Below are 16,724 nucleotides of genomic sequence, written 5' to 3' on the forward strand. Positions count from 1 at the left end.
TGGCAGGATTTGGACATTTTATTGGTTTTGTACCACAGTGACGGAAATAAAATTAAAACTGAATCAAGTCACTGCAGCACTGATCTCAAACATTTTGTCTTTTTGGTAAGTGGATAAGCTTAATTTAGAAACTGTTTTAAGAACGGGAATGTTTTAAGGAGGGGAAAATAAATCTAGTGTCAACGCAGGAGCCTCTGGAGCACTTATCTCAGATTTGGATTGTGAATTTTGCTTCTTGCCTATTATCACCTCTTAATATTTAACAGTGACAGACACTCAGGAGGTAAACTTTCAGTGGATCCCCAGAGGCCATAATTAATGCACGGATAACCAAAGCCAGTGATTCACATCATATCATTTCTCCGTGCCCAAACAGCCTTATCACAGGTGTTGGTAAGGACAGACAGATGGACAGACAGACAGCCACATGGTTCCACTTTGACGTCTGCTAATTCCAGGGAATCAATCCTAAATGACACCTATGGGATACACAAAGTGGATTTCCCTCTGATGCAGATTGGTAGTGGTTTGCACATGAAAGACAGTAAAATAAATAAAGCTGTGGCGAGCAGGCAGAGCTCTTCTGTCCACACAGTACAACCATAATGGGATACATACTGACATGAGGGAAGAAGTGGAGGCCTGCTCCTGTTTTCACCACTGTTGCCACGGAAACACTGATGAACTACTTTGGCTAGTCCCGAATATCTCAGCTGACATTTGTTGTGAAAAATATTCTGATTTTTAAATTTAATTTCAAAGGGCAACAGAAATTTGCCTCACAAGTGGAATAGTAGTAATTAGCAGAAAGCAGCTCTGTTCCTTGTCAACCTCTCTGCCTGCTCGCCCTCTGCTGCTGATACTGTTTTAATCCTAAAACAGATCATTAAATCAAACTCAGCAGTATCAAATGGCTTTTTAACCTCCCCCAATCAATCTTTTCATCAGCTGCTGTGTCTGCGGTCGGCCTGGAGTAAGAATAGTAATGGTAAGACAATACTGGCTTGTCTCATCCTGGCTGAGAACTTGCATGATACTCCCACAAGTTACACTGACCTCCAATTCCCCGCTCTGCCAGCGCAATTTAAACTTCGTATTGTGCAACATTGCAAGTTTGCTGGGAAGCTCTTCCAATTGTCTTTGCTTCTTGTTGTTGACAAAGCTGGCTTAAAGGGTGGACCTGGATGCTATATTCCCATGTTTTTGTGTCTAAGTGACTAATGTGATCAACAGTTATTGAAATTACTCCAGTAATGAGTGACACCACTGCAGCCTGCAGCTGCAAAACAGGCTGTGATATAATGTTAATGAGTAATTGTACACAATTCACTTCCACTTTGCCACTGACAGGCTCAGATTGGTATTATTGTTGAGGGTCTGAAAACAATAAAGATCCCTACGGAGATAGACCTTTTTGTAAGACTCTTTTTGTTCAACTTGAAACTGCTCCAAAATCATTATAGTTAAACTATTGAAATAAACAATAATTTTATCATGGTAAAACACACTTCATTCAGAGCTGACAGAAACAAAATAAAACTAACAAGAAATGTCCTGGTGAGTCTTTCCTTTGTTTTAACAGTTACCAACTTTGGTTTGGTTTAAATAAACGATGAATTCACTCAGTTAACGGGGAATATGCTGGCACTATACACACCAAAATGACTTTAATTTTAGGGAGGGAAAAAAAACAGAAAGAAAGATCTGCTTGCAGCAGGCCCACTTGGTGCTAGGACAGCCTGTCTAATTAGGGGGCCACAGGGCCCCAGAAATGTAAATAGTCTACCTGTGTAAGGCAGGTGCAGTGGTACAGGCCGCTGTCACCTCCCCCCACAGCTTAAAGTGGATCGGTCCATCATGTAATGTCAGAGGTCAATCAGGAAGTAAATAATATCTAGGCAGATATAATGGCGTAAGTGGAATAAAAACACAAATGCGATGAAAAAAGGAGCTCAAAACCAAAAGGTGGAGCACAGAAGGTTCGAGAAAACAAGACAAAAACAGGCTACTCGCTGCTGCGGGGTGTTTCAAAAGTTCAAATTTATTTAAAAATAACGTTAGGGTTAAATCTTCGTTAGCAGCGGTAATGACAGCAACCAGCACCGGAGGAGGACAGAGAGGACGGATTTTGATGCCAAGGACTTTTCCAGCAGGTGATACACGATGTGACAGTGCGAACTTAGCTGACAAAGGTACCGTCAAACAATAACATGGACAAAGTGTGGACAGAATGGACAGGACAAAGCTGATACCAGCGGAGTAACGTTAACGGACGGGGACAAGAGGAGGACAACGAGCAACATGACAACCTCTCAACAGGTGCGTGCTAAGCAAGCTCGTGCAGTGACGGTTAAAAGAAAGCCAGTTAGCCGCAGTGCTGCCATTACCAATACTGTACACCGAGCTGGCTTTAACTTATCCCTTTTAAAGTGTGTCTGCACTGTTAATTCTGTTTTAAATGAATTCCCCGATCTGTTATTTGCGAACAGCAGGCCGCTGCTGTGGATTCAGTTCTGATCACAGAAGTTCACCGCGAGCTATAAATCATTCTTAAATCAGTGTTAACCTCGGGGAGATGCAGGGCCTCTCTGCCATTCATCCTTTCTAGGTTTATTTCGCAATACATTACTCTTTGGTTATTGTGCCATGAGCTTTGAGTGTTCCTGTACTGTAAATCCTGTTGAGATGCAGGTGAATATTGTCTGTGCTGTGTTGGTGTTAATTTAATGTACCTGGATCCTGTGTTGTAAACCCTGTGTTGATGAGATACAGGTGATTTTTGTCTGCTTATTGTGCTGTTGGCTTGCAGGTGAATATTTTCTGTGCAGTGATGGTGTTAATTCAGTGTACCTGGGTCCTGTGTTGTAAAAAACTGTGTTGATGAGGTACAGTTGAAATATACTGTGCTGTAGGCTTTGAGTCATTCAAATCCTGTTTAGATGCGGTCCACAGGGAAAATGCCAGGGCTGAATTTTGTTCTCACTCCGACCCTGGAGTCAGGCGGGTTTTATGATAGCAATTTGCTTGGCTGTTTCTGATTAAACAAAAAAAGATCTTACTCTTTAACAAAAGGTCTGTCTCTTTAGGATCCGTTCCATATTGTTGTCAGACAGAGCCTGTCAGTGGCAAAAAAAAGCGCTCTAAGTAGACTTAAATTGACGGTGCACAAATGGCCTTAGGGTTACATTACAGCTGGTTTTGCAGTCTTGCTCAATATGTGAAAATAAAGTCCATGTTGAAAAATACCTAAGTTACCTTTTAAAGTTCAACTCCAGTCAAAAATGTGTTGTGCTTATTGTTAAGTCACTTCAGGCTATCGAGTTTCACTATACAGAGTTTGCCACTAGAATACAGTTTTAAAATTCATTTGCTGAAGGGGGAAAGTGTCTCTGTACTCACCATGAATGTCAGTTTAAGATGTGCAGGTAGTACATGATTTGCTGACATCACAACTCTGTTGTGGTCAAATGTGCAAATTACACAAATGTGATGTAAAAAGTTGAAGCCTCCAGTGCACATTCACCAAAAATAGACTTTTCAGTGAAGAAGACGTCTTTGGGCCAGCAATTAAACTTTGCAAAGGAACACTGTTTAAATATTCACAAATTAAATGAGAGACGCATTGTATAAGTTAGTTTTTGTGTTAGTTTTTTCATTTTTGTGGCAAAAACATTCAGAATAATAATCCGTCTTTAAATGTGTCCAGAGGGGATCTTTACAATGAAAAGTTACTTTTTTCGCTCTTGTCTCTCTTATAGGCTCACACTAATTAATGCCTGTTTAGATGCAGGGATTCACTTAAAATAGAGGTATTATCAAGGTTTTGTCACTGGTGCCACTGAGGTGATTTATTCAGATTCTGGTTGACTCCCGTCTGATGCACTTCAACAAATCACAGCCTGAGGTCTGGCAAACCCCACACATCACACTCAACTGTCTCCCACTCTGACCCCTAGATCACTCTGACTGGGCAACACAGATATCACCCAGGGGCCATTTTTAAAGCTCAACTGACCACGAGTCCCTGTCATAAACACTCCCTGCAACTACATTAAAGGGGACACTACCTAAATTTAAGAATACTAATCTGTTATTTCAGCAGCCTTAAAGTTCAATCAATATTTGTGAACATGAGGTGCTCTCGCTCAAACCCAGAAATTTAGAGGAGAAAGTCTTAAGCATGTCTTGTCATCAAGTAAAATCTGGAGCTATTCCATAGACAATCAGTGGGAGACTGATTTTTATGGACTCACAGAATGCTTATCTTCTTTTTCATACCCAGTGGTACGCAGGACAAAGTTTCTGAAAATAAAGTAAAATCTTCATCTTATTTTTTCACCATTCTCAAGGAGGGAAACACGTTCTCCAGCACACTCAATCCTTCATACACAACTAATAACTGTTTGCTGAGCAGAGCTGTGAGTTTTCGTAACGATTAAGTGGTCTTTGACCACCAGCAGTGCCGTGTGACCCGGGGGCTCGGGGTGATAAGACCTCCATAACTCTACTTTATCCCCCTGCTCATTATCAACCTCAATCCCAGATCTGCTCTGAGCCCTCGGGCTGCGGCAGGACAGGCTCCTCTTCACCTTCCATTGCTCTCTGCAGCCTGAAGATTACTGGGGAGACACACAGGCTCAGTTTGTCTAACCCTAAACACTTGACAGCATCTTTCAGTTGGAGGCAGGGTTAAACATTTTGTAGTACTCAACTGCAAAGGAAGAAGAGTTATTTTGGTATGATTGGCATAGCAATAATTTATAAAATCAAATAAAATCAACACATTTTAAATCATAATCTGATTGATATTTTAATTCGGCTTTAAACTTGTTGACTTCTGTAACATGAAGTAACAGAGAGTGCTCAGGATTTTAGATAGTTTCTTTGTACCTCACATCTGTTTGTTTCTGTGGTAAACACTGTCCATCGATTTTCATCATGATGCCAGACATTATGTATTTCACAACTCAGACCCCTGGGCAAGACATGAACAAATCATTAAATCAATTCAGCCATCATTTATGTTTTAATTGTGAAAGGTTGAGTCATGTTCAGAGCCACAGCTCTGGAGTGATGCCTGACCAACGGGGCTGCTGAAGCTGTCAGTTTGTCGGCTCTCCCGCTGTTGCTCTCCAAAAATGTGCTTTTTTAAAAAAGGAGACAGTCAGTAGCTGAGGCTGTTATGAATGAATATGAAAGCTTTTTCTTTTAACCTCATGCTATTATTCCTGGCCCTCCATATCTGTTGCATAGCCACGTATTTTTCATCATGTTCTTTGAGTGGCAAAACACTGGACCATTTTCACTTGTTTAACTTTCATGTCACTGTGAGAGGGTTTTTATTAAGTTAACCGCCATCCCATCAGTGGCACATGATTGATGTCTTGAACATTAACCAAAGAATCATTATAAAGCACTCTCACAAATAAAATAAATTGTGCTTCTTTGAATTGTATGGAAGTTGCATCCTGAATGAAATGGTGCTTTGTGCTTGAGTTTCACTTTGTTTTTAAAAGTAACTGATATCCAAGGCTCGTATAATTTTGTTCTCTCCAAGTGCTGCGTGTCTGTTTTGGTCTGCCTGAATGCTTCCCTCAGCCATTCAGCTGCTTGTTTATGCATATGTGTTTATGCATATGTGAAGGCGTGTTCATGTCAGCATGCATTTGTGTCTGCGCTCTATGTGCGGTGTGAGGAGAATGATGATGGACATTACAGAAGCTAATAAAGTTGTGCTCTTATAACAGTCACCTTTTAAACCTGACTGACATTTATGACTCTGACTATAATCTTCTTACATTAGATCTCACCACAACAGTAATAAAATGTAATGAAAAGTCATATTTGTGAAACTGTAAAATGTTGCTGTATTGTAGATTTCGGGAGGGATGCAGTGGAAATGCACTCCTCAATATTATGTGCATTTGTCCCCCTCAATAAAAACATGAAAACCCTAACCCTAACCCCTAGGACTTTTACTTTATTTAGACTTACACCATAAATACATCCAGAAACACCCCCGCCCCCCTCCCGCTGTAAAATTCATGATGTTACGATATTTGTTGTTATATTTGTTTGTTAGAAAAAAATCTGATAAATGTAGATTGTGGTTAAATTAGTCAAGCATTCATACAACCTAAGTTTACTGTTGACACATTTCATTTGTGGCTTGGATGGAGTTTTGAAATGTAGTCTAAAAAGTTTTGTGGTAGTGAGCACCGCCACATTTATTTATTGACATTTATTGCTCATGTTGTTGTTCGGTGTTTAACATGGAAATAAAAATTAAAGTGAATACAGTTTACAATCATTACGAAGATTTTGCAAGCTGTTGTACAACTAGATATATGTAGACAGAAAACAAAAATGTATTTGGACACCCTTACTGTAAAATCCCAAGTCTAACTTTAGGTTGTATTAGCTTTCGAGTGACCTGGAATGAAAAACTGATTTGATTTTTTTTTTTTTTTATTATTGTGAAAGTGGAATGAATTGACTCACTGTTGTTAATAACATAGTTGCTATGGTTGTATTAGAGTTTGCAGTTATATTTATGAGGAGACAGTGTCAGTCTATCTGTCAGAGAGAGACGTGTGTAATTGGAGGAGGCTTACTAGAAAGAGCTTGGCAAGCTCTGCAGAGCAAAGTAAAACCCTGGACAATATTCCTGCTTCATGCCTGAAAATCAATAACCCAGACCCCGGTGGTGAACGCACGCGAGACAGACCCCACACAGCGGTGAGCGTTCCCCCTCACACCCCTCAATCTTCCCTTCCTCCACTTTACGCCAGAAACCCCAAACTCAGCTCTGTGTTCACTGTTGGGTAAAATGTGCTCCATATCCCTCTCCTCATTCCTGTTTTTTGTCTCTTCTCATTTACCGCTCTCTTCAGCAAGCTGCGTTGCAGAACACCAGTGAAGGATATTGGGAAATAGCTGTAAAATGATTCATCATCTGGCTGACCTTTCCCGCATGCATGCGTTTTTGTGCCTGAGAGTGCATATGTAACAGAGAGGAGCGAAGAGCGGGGAAGGGGGGGCGGAGGCGTGCAAATTTCTTGTTTTAATTTCTCAATTGGCTCTTCACCAGGGGTCAAAGGTCGGCTTAGCACAACAGCTTTGACAAGATAAGCACCTGTTTCTCTGCTGGTAGAGGCCAGAGTTATCCTATTACCCCTCAATATGTAAACCTCTCAAAGGACCTGTACACACATGCGTAAATACTGACGTAAATATGGGAAAACACCAGCACTGCTCTCTCAGGGAAAACACTAACACTGTCAACACCTTCCACCCCCGTAACTTCAGAGGCATCCAGTATTACCTGAATACAAACTCCTCATCAAGATCTTTGTTTTGAGCTGCGTTTGATGCTTTGTTTACCTCGTTAGTAGAAAATCTGTAATTGAATGTTTCAGCATGCTCATTACGCTTCGCAAGTCAAAAGAGGATGCTTTATATAAAAGGTGCTGGCACCGTTACCTCTGCGGGCATACAGTCCTTTTGTGTTGGCATTGCTGTATTTTTAGATGGTGAATAGGCACAAAGAAACCACCTTTCTCTGCCACATTTTAGCACCCATAATTTGTCCCACCCCTTGTTTATACTCCCCAGGGCCTGCCTGATCTTTTTGTTTTCCTGCTGGTGAATGATGAGAGGGTCACTTTTAACTGAACAGACTCAAAGAGGCTCACAAACAGAGATATCCGCCAACATCAACAGTATATTTTCCCCATTCCTTTCATGTTAATCCATCATAGCAAGGCAGGGATAGTTAACTTGGAGCTAATCAGACAGTACCAGCTGCGGCATGTGGAACAGTAGGCATGCGCTTGGCTCGGAGCAATACAGCTATACAAAGTTGGTGTGAATGATTTTAGTTTCTGACAGTGTCTTTCAGGACAGCGGTACTAATGATGCCAAGTCTGTCTATTTTCTGGTTGTGCTCTGCCTCATTAGCCCAGGGCTGGCTTGTGATGGCATGTTATATTTTCACACTTATGAGGTGCGGTTGGCCAAAACCCCAAAGCCCCGAGGCCCAGAGACAGAGCGAGGTTGAGGTGAAACTTGTCGGCATGCTGCAGTGAAGACAGCCGCTCATTAAAGTGTCAGGGAGATGCCAGAGCTCTCCCTCTCTCCTTCTCACTCCGTAGATTTTCCTCTTCCCCAAGTCAGATTGCTGTTTTGATAGAAACCGATCATTAGGCGCAACAAGTTTCCCGAAATGAAATCTGAGCTTCAGAGCATCTGTGTCATAAACATCTTCCTCTGCTGCTCTGTCAGTACTCCCATACAGAGAATAAAGGAGTTACCTTATGTCATGTGTTTGTTTTCCTTTTTATTTTCATTTATAACTCCCTTTCTCTAATAATTCCGACTGTGCTTTGCTCTCTTGAGTGTAAGTGAGCCAATGGTCACTGTGTGTGGTACCCGGCCAAAGAGCAACTGTGTGTAACTGACAGGCAGCACTGTTAATCCATACATGAGTAAGGGGTCATGTTGCTCAAATGTGTGTGTGTGTTTTGTGCCAGGGGTGTGTGGACTGTACTCGCCATTGTGTGTTTGCATGTAAGTGTCTCCCCTCACCATTCGTTGTTAATTAGGTATAGTGATGTGAGTCGCAGGCTTGCATGATCAAACGCAGCGAATGTGAAACCATACAGGGACCAGAGGAAGCAGTCACGAAAGCCGTCTTGGCAGTCAGTGTTTGTGTGTGTGTGTGTGTGTGTGTGTGTGTGTGTGTGTGTGTGTGTGTGTGTGTGTGTGTGTGTGTGTGTGTGTGTGTGTGTGTGTGTGTGTGTGTGTGTGTGTGTGAGTATGTGTGTGTATGAGCACCATTGCTCCGAGCCTGGCTGGAATGCTCTCTGGATGCTGTGGCCTTTCACTAAGCCTGGGCTTTCTGCTGTATTAATCACCCTCCGCAAGGTCTGATTTCTTGGCCCTTGCACACCGAATCTGAGGCCTCGACACCCGACTCTGCTCTTTGCGCTGCCCATGAACATCAAGTCAGCATGGCTTCCCACAGCATGCGGTTTTAGATGTGTGTGAATGCATGAGAAGGAAACTGGAGAGATTTGACATGTATATGGTTGAGGGAGAGTGAAGCGGAGGGGCTGGTTAAGTTGATCTGTGTGTGACAGCCAAAACTGGCAGACCTGATAAGAAGGGTCGGTCCAAATGAATGGGGGTCAAATTCAGAGTGGTGTAGTAGGGATCCAGTATGGGTAGGAGGGGCAGTCAGGGGCACAGGGGTCCCAGAGGTCACAGAGTCACACAGACAGGGTGTGTAGCCTTACATTGTTCTGAGGCGGCCCGGCCGTATGAATGACGATGTGTCACGATGAAAACACTTTCTCACAATTGTCTGTAAGAATGTGTGTGCTCATGAGTTTTATGCACATGTATGTTACCCCTCTGACATTGCACATAGCCTTGGACTCACAAAAGATTTACTGTATGGTTAATTTAACACAAGTACAGGTAATGTAATTAACTTACAGTAAAAGACAATGAAGAACAACTATTTTATTCTTCACATATGTTAACAGTTTTATTCTTTTTCTGCAAATTGTATGCTGTAATGATTTAAAAAATGCTCTTTTTTATTTTGGGCTTGATGAATTGTGGAACTACAGTTCAGACGGATGCACTTTGGAACCGGCCCGAAACTGGTTTTACTGTATCCTCTGTATAACTAAAGTGTGTAAGTGAACTGTCACACCACCACTGTTTTTTCTTCAGTGGGAGGAAGACTAACCATGTGCATAATGGCATGAGAAGCTTGGGTATTTCTATACAGTAATTCTTAATGCCTGTCCTCAGGTGTGCTTCCCTGCAAAATCAGATGAAATCATCTACAGCGCATAGACTAGAAGAACCTGTGTCATATGTTGTTTAATGGGAAGCAGGAGGTGGTTATTCTTTAGAGAATTTTATTTTTGTTAATATAATTTGTGGATTTACTGATGTATTTTTATGTCGTAGAACAAAACATTTAAATCTCTTAAGCTTTTGTTAACCACAGACCTAATTTCAGGCATAAAACCAAAAACCCATTAACTTTAAGAAAAGAGACCCATGAGTACTAAATGCTAACTCGTTTCCTGGTTTTAGGGCTCATTCCTGCAACACTCTGTGTGTAACTAGCATAAAGCTGAGATGATAGACCACTCAAATGAGTAAACCTATTGTGACCAGGCTTTGCCCTTCCAGTTTACATGGCAAGAATAAAAACTTTACAACATGAGGCAGGGATGCTCATGGGAAATGCAGTCCTTATTCTCAGAAAAGCTCCAGCTTTTGTCCACAGGGGATGCCAAAATCAACACAAAATGAAAGTTTTTTTTGTAGGCGCATTGAAGAATGCCATTTAAAAAAGCGTATCATTTCGCAGCATCGCATTATCATTATATTGTGGCAGCTGGTCTGAATTTTCAGACCTGCTAAAAATAATGTCGTGTAGCTAGTTTAACTAGCTAACAATATTTCAGGGAATTGTCTTTATTTTGTATGCATAGGGCACGATGGGCAGAGTGGAAATACTGTAAAACCAGATGTAATTCTGTAATTCTCCAGCTCTCAGTTCTTCTACAGATGCTCATTGTTTGCGTGTGTGGGTATGTGTGTGTGTGTGTGTATGTGTGTGTGATGTAACTCTGGGTTGGCAGTGCCAGTTTAAAGACCTGGAGCTCCCCAGTCTTAAGCCTGGGCTATTTTGCCATTAAACCCCTGTGTCTCTCACACAGAGACTTTAGTTGAGTGCTCTTGTTACTGGGGGGAATATGTCAGTGTGACGCAGCACTGGTTTGTCTTGGCGGCCACTCCACTACTATGGGATACAGATGTTAACGGTCTGTGTGTGTTTCCCAATTAAAGCATTAATCCAAATCAACCCAAATGATCGCACAAGGCGTAACGACGACCAGGGAGGCCCCTCTTACTCTCCTTCTATTCTCTTTCCTGCTCTCCCTCTCCGTCCCCCTTTCTTTCTTCTTAAATGTCCATCTTTTCTCACCCTGTGGCCTCTTTAATTGTCTCCATCACCTCTCCAGTTCATCAGTGTAATCCACCTCTCTCCTCCCTCTCCCCTCTCCCCCCTGTGATTACTCACCCTGCATTCCTTCAGCATGCATCAAAGCAGCCAATGCTAAATGTGGAAAAAGTGAATGTTGAGAAGAGGAAGACAATAGCGCAATGAGGCTCCGCTCTGTCGACCGTTTCATTTTTCCACTATTTTATACGATTTAAAAGTGATTTTTTTTCCCTCTCTGCAGCAGCTACGTTAAACTATATTACACAACTATAGGAGGCATGTAATTGAACACAATGACAGATTTCGAGCTTCGCGATGAAAGTCTTTAATTCAGAGAAATAACACGACTTTTAAGGGCATAGCAAATGCTCTTGGTAGCGTCTGGGTGCAAACACGTATGCACACCGACCGTCCACCCACCCACACACTGATGTCCACTCTCACACATGTTCAGGTCCCAAACATCCTGTTGCAGCTTACACTAACTCATCATGTGTACAAACAAATGTCTTGAGGAGGCAGGACGCGCTTCGAGGAATAACACCCACCTGCGCAGGTCAAACAGTTCACAAGTTAGTGGCCTCACAGATATGTTTGGACACCGAACACTTGCACATTTGTGACCTAGCACTTATTTAAAACCCTTTCGCTTTTACCCAAAGCACGCACACACAAACACACACACACACACACACACACACACACACACACACGCACACACACAAACTGCATTGCTTCTCCACTGGCACATGACACGCATACTACACACCCACTTCAAACATGTTTCTGAATGTATTCACAGAGCCAAGCAGGCTTAACAATGGCCAGATATAGAGAAATTCTGAGTAAACAGTCAAAATATGGCTGCAGGCAGGCAGGGGATGAGCTCCATCTGGAGAGACTGATGCCAGATATGCTTGAGTGTGTGTGTGTGTGTCTGTGTGAGAGAGAGCGAGAGCATGTACAATGGCAGCACTGAAGATGAAGATGTCAATGTCCTTGTGTATGTGTGTGCATTGCTGGGCGTCTGCATGTGTGTGTTCCCCTGTCCTCCCAAACCAAACACAGTTAACAGTAGCCTGCTGTCATAACACCCTGCCATTCTACAATGGAGGCCGCTGTTCATTCTAAACAGGCAGCGAGAAGAGAGAGAGAGAGAGAGGGAGACAGAAATGGTGGAGAAACAAGGCGAGACGAAGCAGCGTAGTGAGAGACACAATACGAGAGTGAACAGGAAGTAGTGGAGATTAGGTAGTGGTGAGATTCTGACCTGTGTGTAAAAACCAGGCTGATTATTCTATTGTGAGTGTGAGGCAGGTTACCAACAGGAAGTTCAACATATGACAGAGGCTGAGAAAATCGTCAGTACACTTGCTGAGGTCATAAAGCATCAGGATGCATGTGTGTACCTGTTTGCATCCATGTCTGTGTTTACAGTGTGTGTGTGTGTGTGTGTGTGTGTGTGCGTGTGTTTGTAATCAAATAATGATCAGTGTACAATGATGATTGTTCTCAGAAAAAAAGTGTAAAATGACATATAGATGTAATTGAATAAATGTTTGAACAGGCCAAATCATCTGTAAAATGTTTTGGTTAACTGTCTCACATTTTGCACATTAGTTGGTAGTTTTCATAGTTTTTAATGCAGTGTATTCATGTAAAAGATGGATATATTCATTTGTTTGAGAATCCTGTGTTTTAACATACAAAAACAAATTTGCGTGTGAACGCAGAGCGAAAAAGTACGTAGCAAAGTAACTCTAAATTGGTCTCCGGTGGTGAATTTCAAAATTTCCTTTGAGGCCGACTCACAATAACACGCAGCCTAAACAGTGAAAACGGTGGAACACACACAGACTCGCACACACAGGCCTTCAGTTGGGGGGTCCAGTGTAAACAACAATGACATGATTTTATTTTCCTCTCTACCAGTGCTCAGGGAAACAGCTTTCACGCTTGCACTTTCTTTCCATTTCTCATCTTTTCAACAAGTATGAGGAGAAGGTAATAAAAAGGCTTGTTATCCTCAATTCACCGGGGAATGTCCTTGTATAAATCTGCGGCTTGTGCTTTAATAAGAGATAACAGAAATTAATTCAGATATCAACAACTTTTTCTTTTTCAGAGGAATATTAACAGCTTTACTTTTAAACTTTAAATGCACTCCTTTTACAACCAAATCTCACAAATTAATTGGCTTAATATATATAAAACATCTGAACTAATGCAATAATTGTCAGTCAGATTTTTTTTTCTGAGCCCAGTCAAAATGATGTTTATCATCTTCAAAAAAACATTGTGTGGTTTATTACGCTTTAACAGCCATAGCCACACAACAGAGTAGAAAATTATAAATTTCTTTGAATAAAAAAAGACATTTTAAAATGTAATGAAATCATCATCTATCTGGGTTCATTTTTTAAGGTCTTTGAAGAGGCCTTTATTGATGTTTAGATTAGAGAAAAATAGCTTTGGCCAAAATGACCACTGCTGAGCTCTCTCCTCACACAGCCTTTAATTCTCTGTATTCCTGCAAACCTTAAATTAAATCTGTCAAAATTACAGAACGACGGTAAAAAAGGGGGATTTTTCTAGATTACTACAGCAACTAAATCCATTGGAATTACAGAACAGCTATGGAAAACATTTCTGGTTCTCTTACATTACTTCTGAAATTTAGGGAATTTTAACTTTTGATATTTCTAATAAAAGAATTTCACTGTAAAGATTTTTAAAAATTGAACAAACAAGCTTTATGCATACTTGACATCTCTAACTGCAGATATAAAGTTCAAATGTGCCCCGCTGTAACTGTGTGAGGTAGCTTGAGTCTATTGTCGCTCGTCGTCTCTTACCCCATCACTGTGGTGCTCTGCTGGATTACAGGCTTGTGAGTGCCACCTAATAACAGGGTGCACCATGATTTCTACTGCAGACTCATTTTGTGGACAGATACCTGATACCTTAACTCATCCTATCATTGTCATCTAAGATGCATGGCTCTAATTAGCTGTAAATATAGGTGATTTTTTTCTCCTCTAAATTATCCACATGCCTCTCTCTCATTTGATGTGAGAACCAAAACATATTGTGAAAGGCACATAAATATGAAGAGAAATCAGCTCAAATGATCAGAGTATATCGATCAAAGTGCAACCTGCTTAGTAAACAGGATTATGGATCCCAGAAGTATAATTTTTTCCCCTCTTTCTCTGGTCAGGCTGAACTTGGCAGCAGTATCGCTGGACATTTTTCTCTGTCAGGCCGCAGGAGTCAGTACAGCGGAGCCAGCTGCCGAGGCTCACAGCCTGGCCTCTAATTAAAACAGTGGAAAATGAGATAACTCCACAGATCCATCATGGCCGCCGTTGGCTGTCAGAGAGCTCGGGGGCTGCCACCCACCGTATGTTTACACCAGGGCCACTCGGCCTCTCTGCTCTCAGGGTGTTTTTAGAGTCCCGGCCTGATTTCTCTAATGGGCCGAGAGGTTTTTTTAGCCTCCATCCACCCTTGCTTTGCTACAAACCTCTCTCCACTCCCACCCCTCCTTCAAGTGTTCCTGATGGAGTTGACAGAGGCTTGGAGTGGCAGGACACCCCCCACCGTCCACCCACTACATCCCCTCCTCCCATATTTCCCACCCACTCTGCCTCGTTAGCCCTTCATTTATTAGGCCTTAATGGAAGCTGGGAGTGCTGTGATGTCATGCACTGGTGCGTAGAGAGGACAGCTTTCCTGTTTTTTTTTCCTTCTCTAATCCATAGCCATACCTCAGATTCTTCATTTATATCCAACAATTTCCACCTCGCATGCCTTCGGCGTCCTTTTTGCTCACGTTGTCTCTCACGCTCCTATGCTCTTAAGTAAGGTGTTCAACAAGATTTTACACAGAGGAGGCCAGTCTGGCAGATCTGTTGCAAGGTCATGCGCAGGGTGTAATGGAGGGCACAGAAGGCTACAGCACGCCACGGTCAGCATTTTTATTCACGGGCATAGCTTGGAACGCGTCTGACTATTTTGTGTTAAAAGACCTGTTTTGACAGCTGCCATTTAAAAGAGAATAAAACTGCCGCTGTGATTAGAGTCAGGCAAAAGCTGCCTTCATTCTTGCTGAATAATGGCAGAGTGTTAGCAGATCCCCTTCAACCTCTCATGCCAGCCTCACTAATGATCCTAAGGCCTCTTCCACAGCTTTTGCCAACACGCTGTGGAGGAATCCAGCTACCAGCTCTGTTTCCCCTCCACGGGCAGAGAACAGCAGCCTTTTTACACTGGAAGGAATTTGGAGGTAGAGTTGAAGGACTCGTCACAGCTGGAGACATGTTAGCACCCTGTAAGCAGCTTTGAAACATCAATTGTTTAAAAATAATCCACAAATGAGCTTTTCTAATGCCGTCCTGACAGCAGACATGTTTTCTCTGTTACTGAGATGTTAATGATTTAACAGTTAGTTTAATAAAATGCCCCGTATATCTGATGACAGGTATCTCCAAAATATATGAATTATATGACTAATGGATTGCCTTTTAGGGCATACAGCTGTTGATAGTTTTAAAATAACATCCGTTACTGATCCTAAATAAGGACATTTCTTCCATAGATTTGGATTTTATCCTGCATTCATGTGATGAATTTGATGTGGGGAAAATTATGTGAATGCCCCCTCAAGTTGGAACAAGTCGGCAAAAATGTTTGTACAAAAGTTGATTTCATATACTCTATGCAGAAACAGACGTATATTGTGGCAGGAATTATTATGCATTGTTATTTTCGATTTACAGAATCAACTAATTAGTATTACTAAATTAAATAATTATTCCATCATCATTCATGGCACTTTACCTAATATTAAATTTAAATATTGTTATTTGTACATTTAAGTTGCTATTTCATGTACCCTTTGCCTCAAGTCAGAGTAAGGGCTAACTGTAGTTCCTTCCTGATGTTGTTTTATGGGGGACAGGCGTTAGTGTGACAGACTCTGGCTAACATGTGTTACAATGGAGTTACTTGCTGTACTTGCGTCTTGCCGTACTTTGGTGTTAATTAAAGAATGCACAAGAAAAATTGTCACCCACCTATTACCCACAAGACAGACTGGAGAATCCTACCAAACCACAAAGTACAGTTACAGTAATAAAGGTTTTATTAATTCAAATCTTGCATGTTAATTTTTTGCTCACATGTAATTTGTAATATGATAATTGGTTTTAACCATTAGTTGCTGTCCTTGTAAAGTGATGTGGACTAGTGAGAAAAGTTATTTACCAGCGTTAACACTGATAACAAGTCAGTTGAAGCAATATTTTAGTGGTTTAAGGGAAATGTACTGGTGCAAAAACAAGTCTGGCACAAAACAATAATGTAAAGCCTCAGACTGTTATCAATATATTTTTAAACACTCTTAGGATTAAAGTAAATCATATCTTCTTTGTAGCGCCCACATTGTTTCCACATTAGGACTTAAAAGCTCATGACCACACTGAAGCCTGAAGACAACTTCTCAACTCAAGAAATGTGACCATCTGAGGCACATGTGAATGCAGCATTAGATCAGGATTAATATTTAACACCACTTTACAGACCATATTTGGTGAGTAAAAACACACATGGATGCTGGGAAGATGAGCAACAAGCATATTGTGTATGTTTCTAAGTGTACGTGTGTGTGTGTCTGTGTGTGTGTGTGTGT

General features: G+C 41.5%; 1 long non-coding RNA gene across 1 annotated transcript in view; it reads left to right on the forward strand.

Moving 5' to 3' along the window:
* Positions 1-1,879: 1,879 nt before the first annotated feature.
* The window catches only part of LOC148190421 (uncharacterized), a 55,655-nt gene continuing 40,810 nt past the window's right edge, over positions 1,880-16,724 (forward strand). The window contains exon 1 of the long non-coding RNA XR_015777473.1: positions 1,880-2,319. This is a non-coding gene — a long non-coding RNA (uncharacterized LOC148190421). The remainder of the gene's footprint in view (positions 2,320-16,724) is intronic.

Source organism: Plectropomus leopardus, chromosome 1 (genome assembly GCF_026936395.1).
Source record: "Plectropomus leopardus strain MGB_pleo_1.0 chromosome 1, ASM2693639v1, whole genome shotgun sequence".
Lineage (NCBI taxonomy): Eukaryota > Metazoa > Chordata > Actinopteri > Perciformes > Serranidae > Plectropomus > Plectropomus leopardus.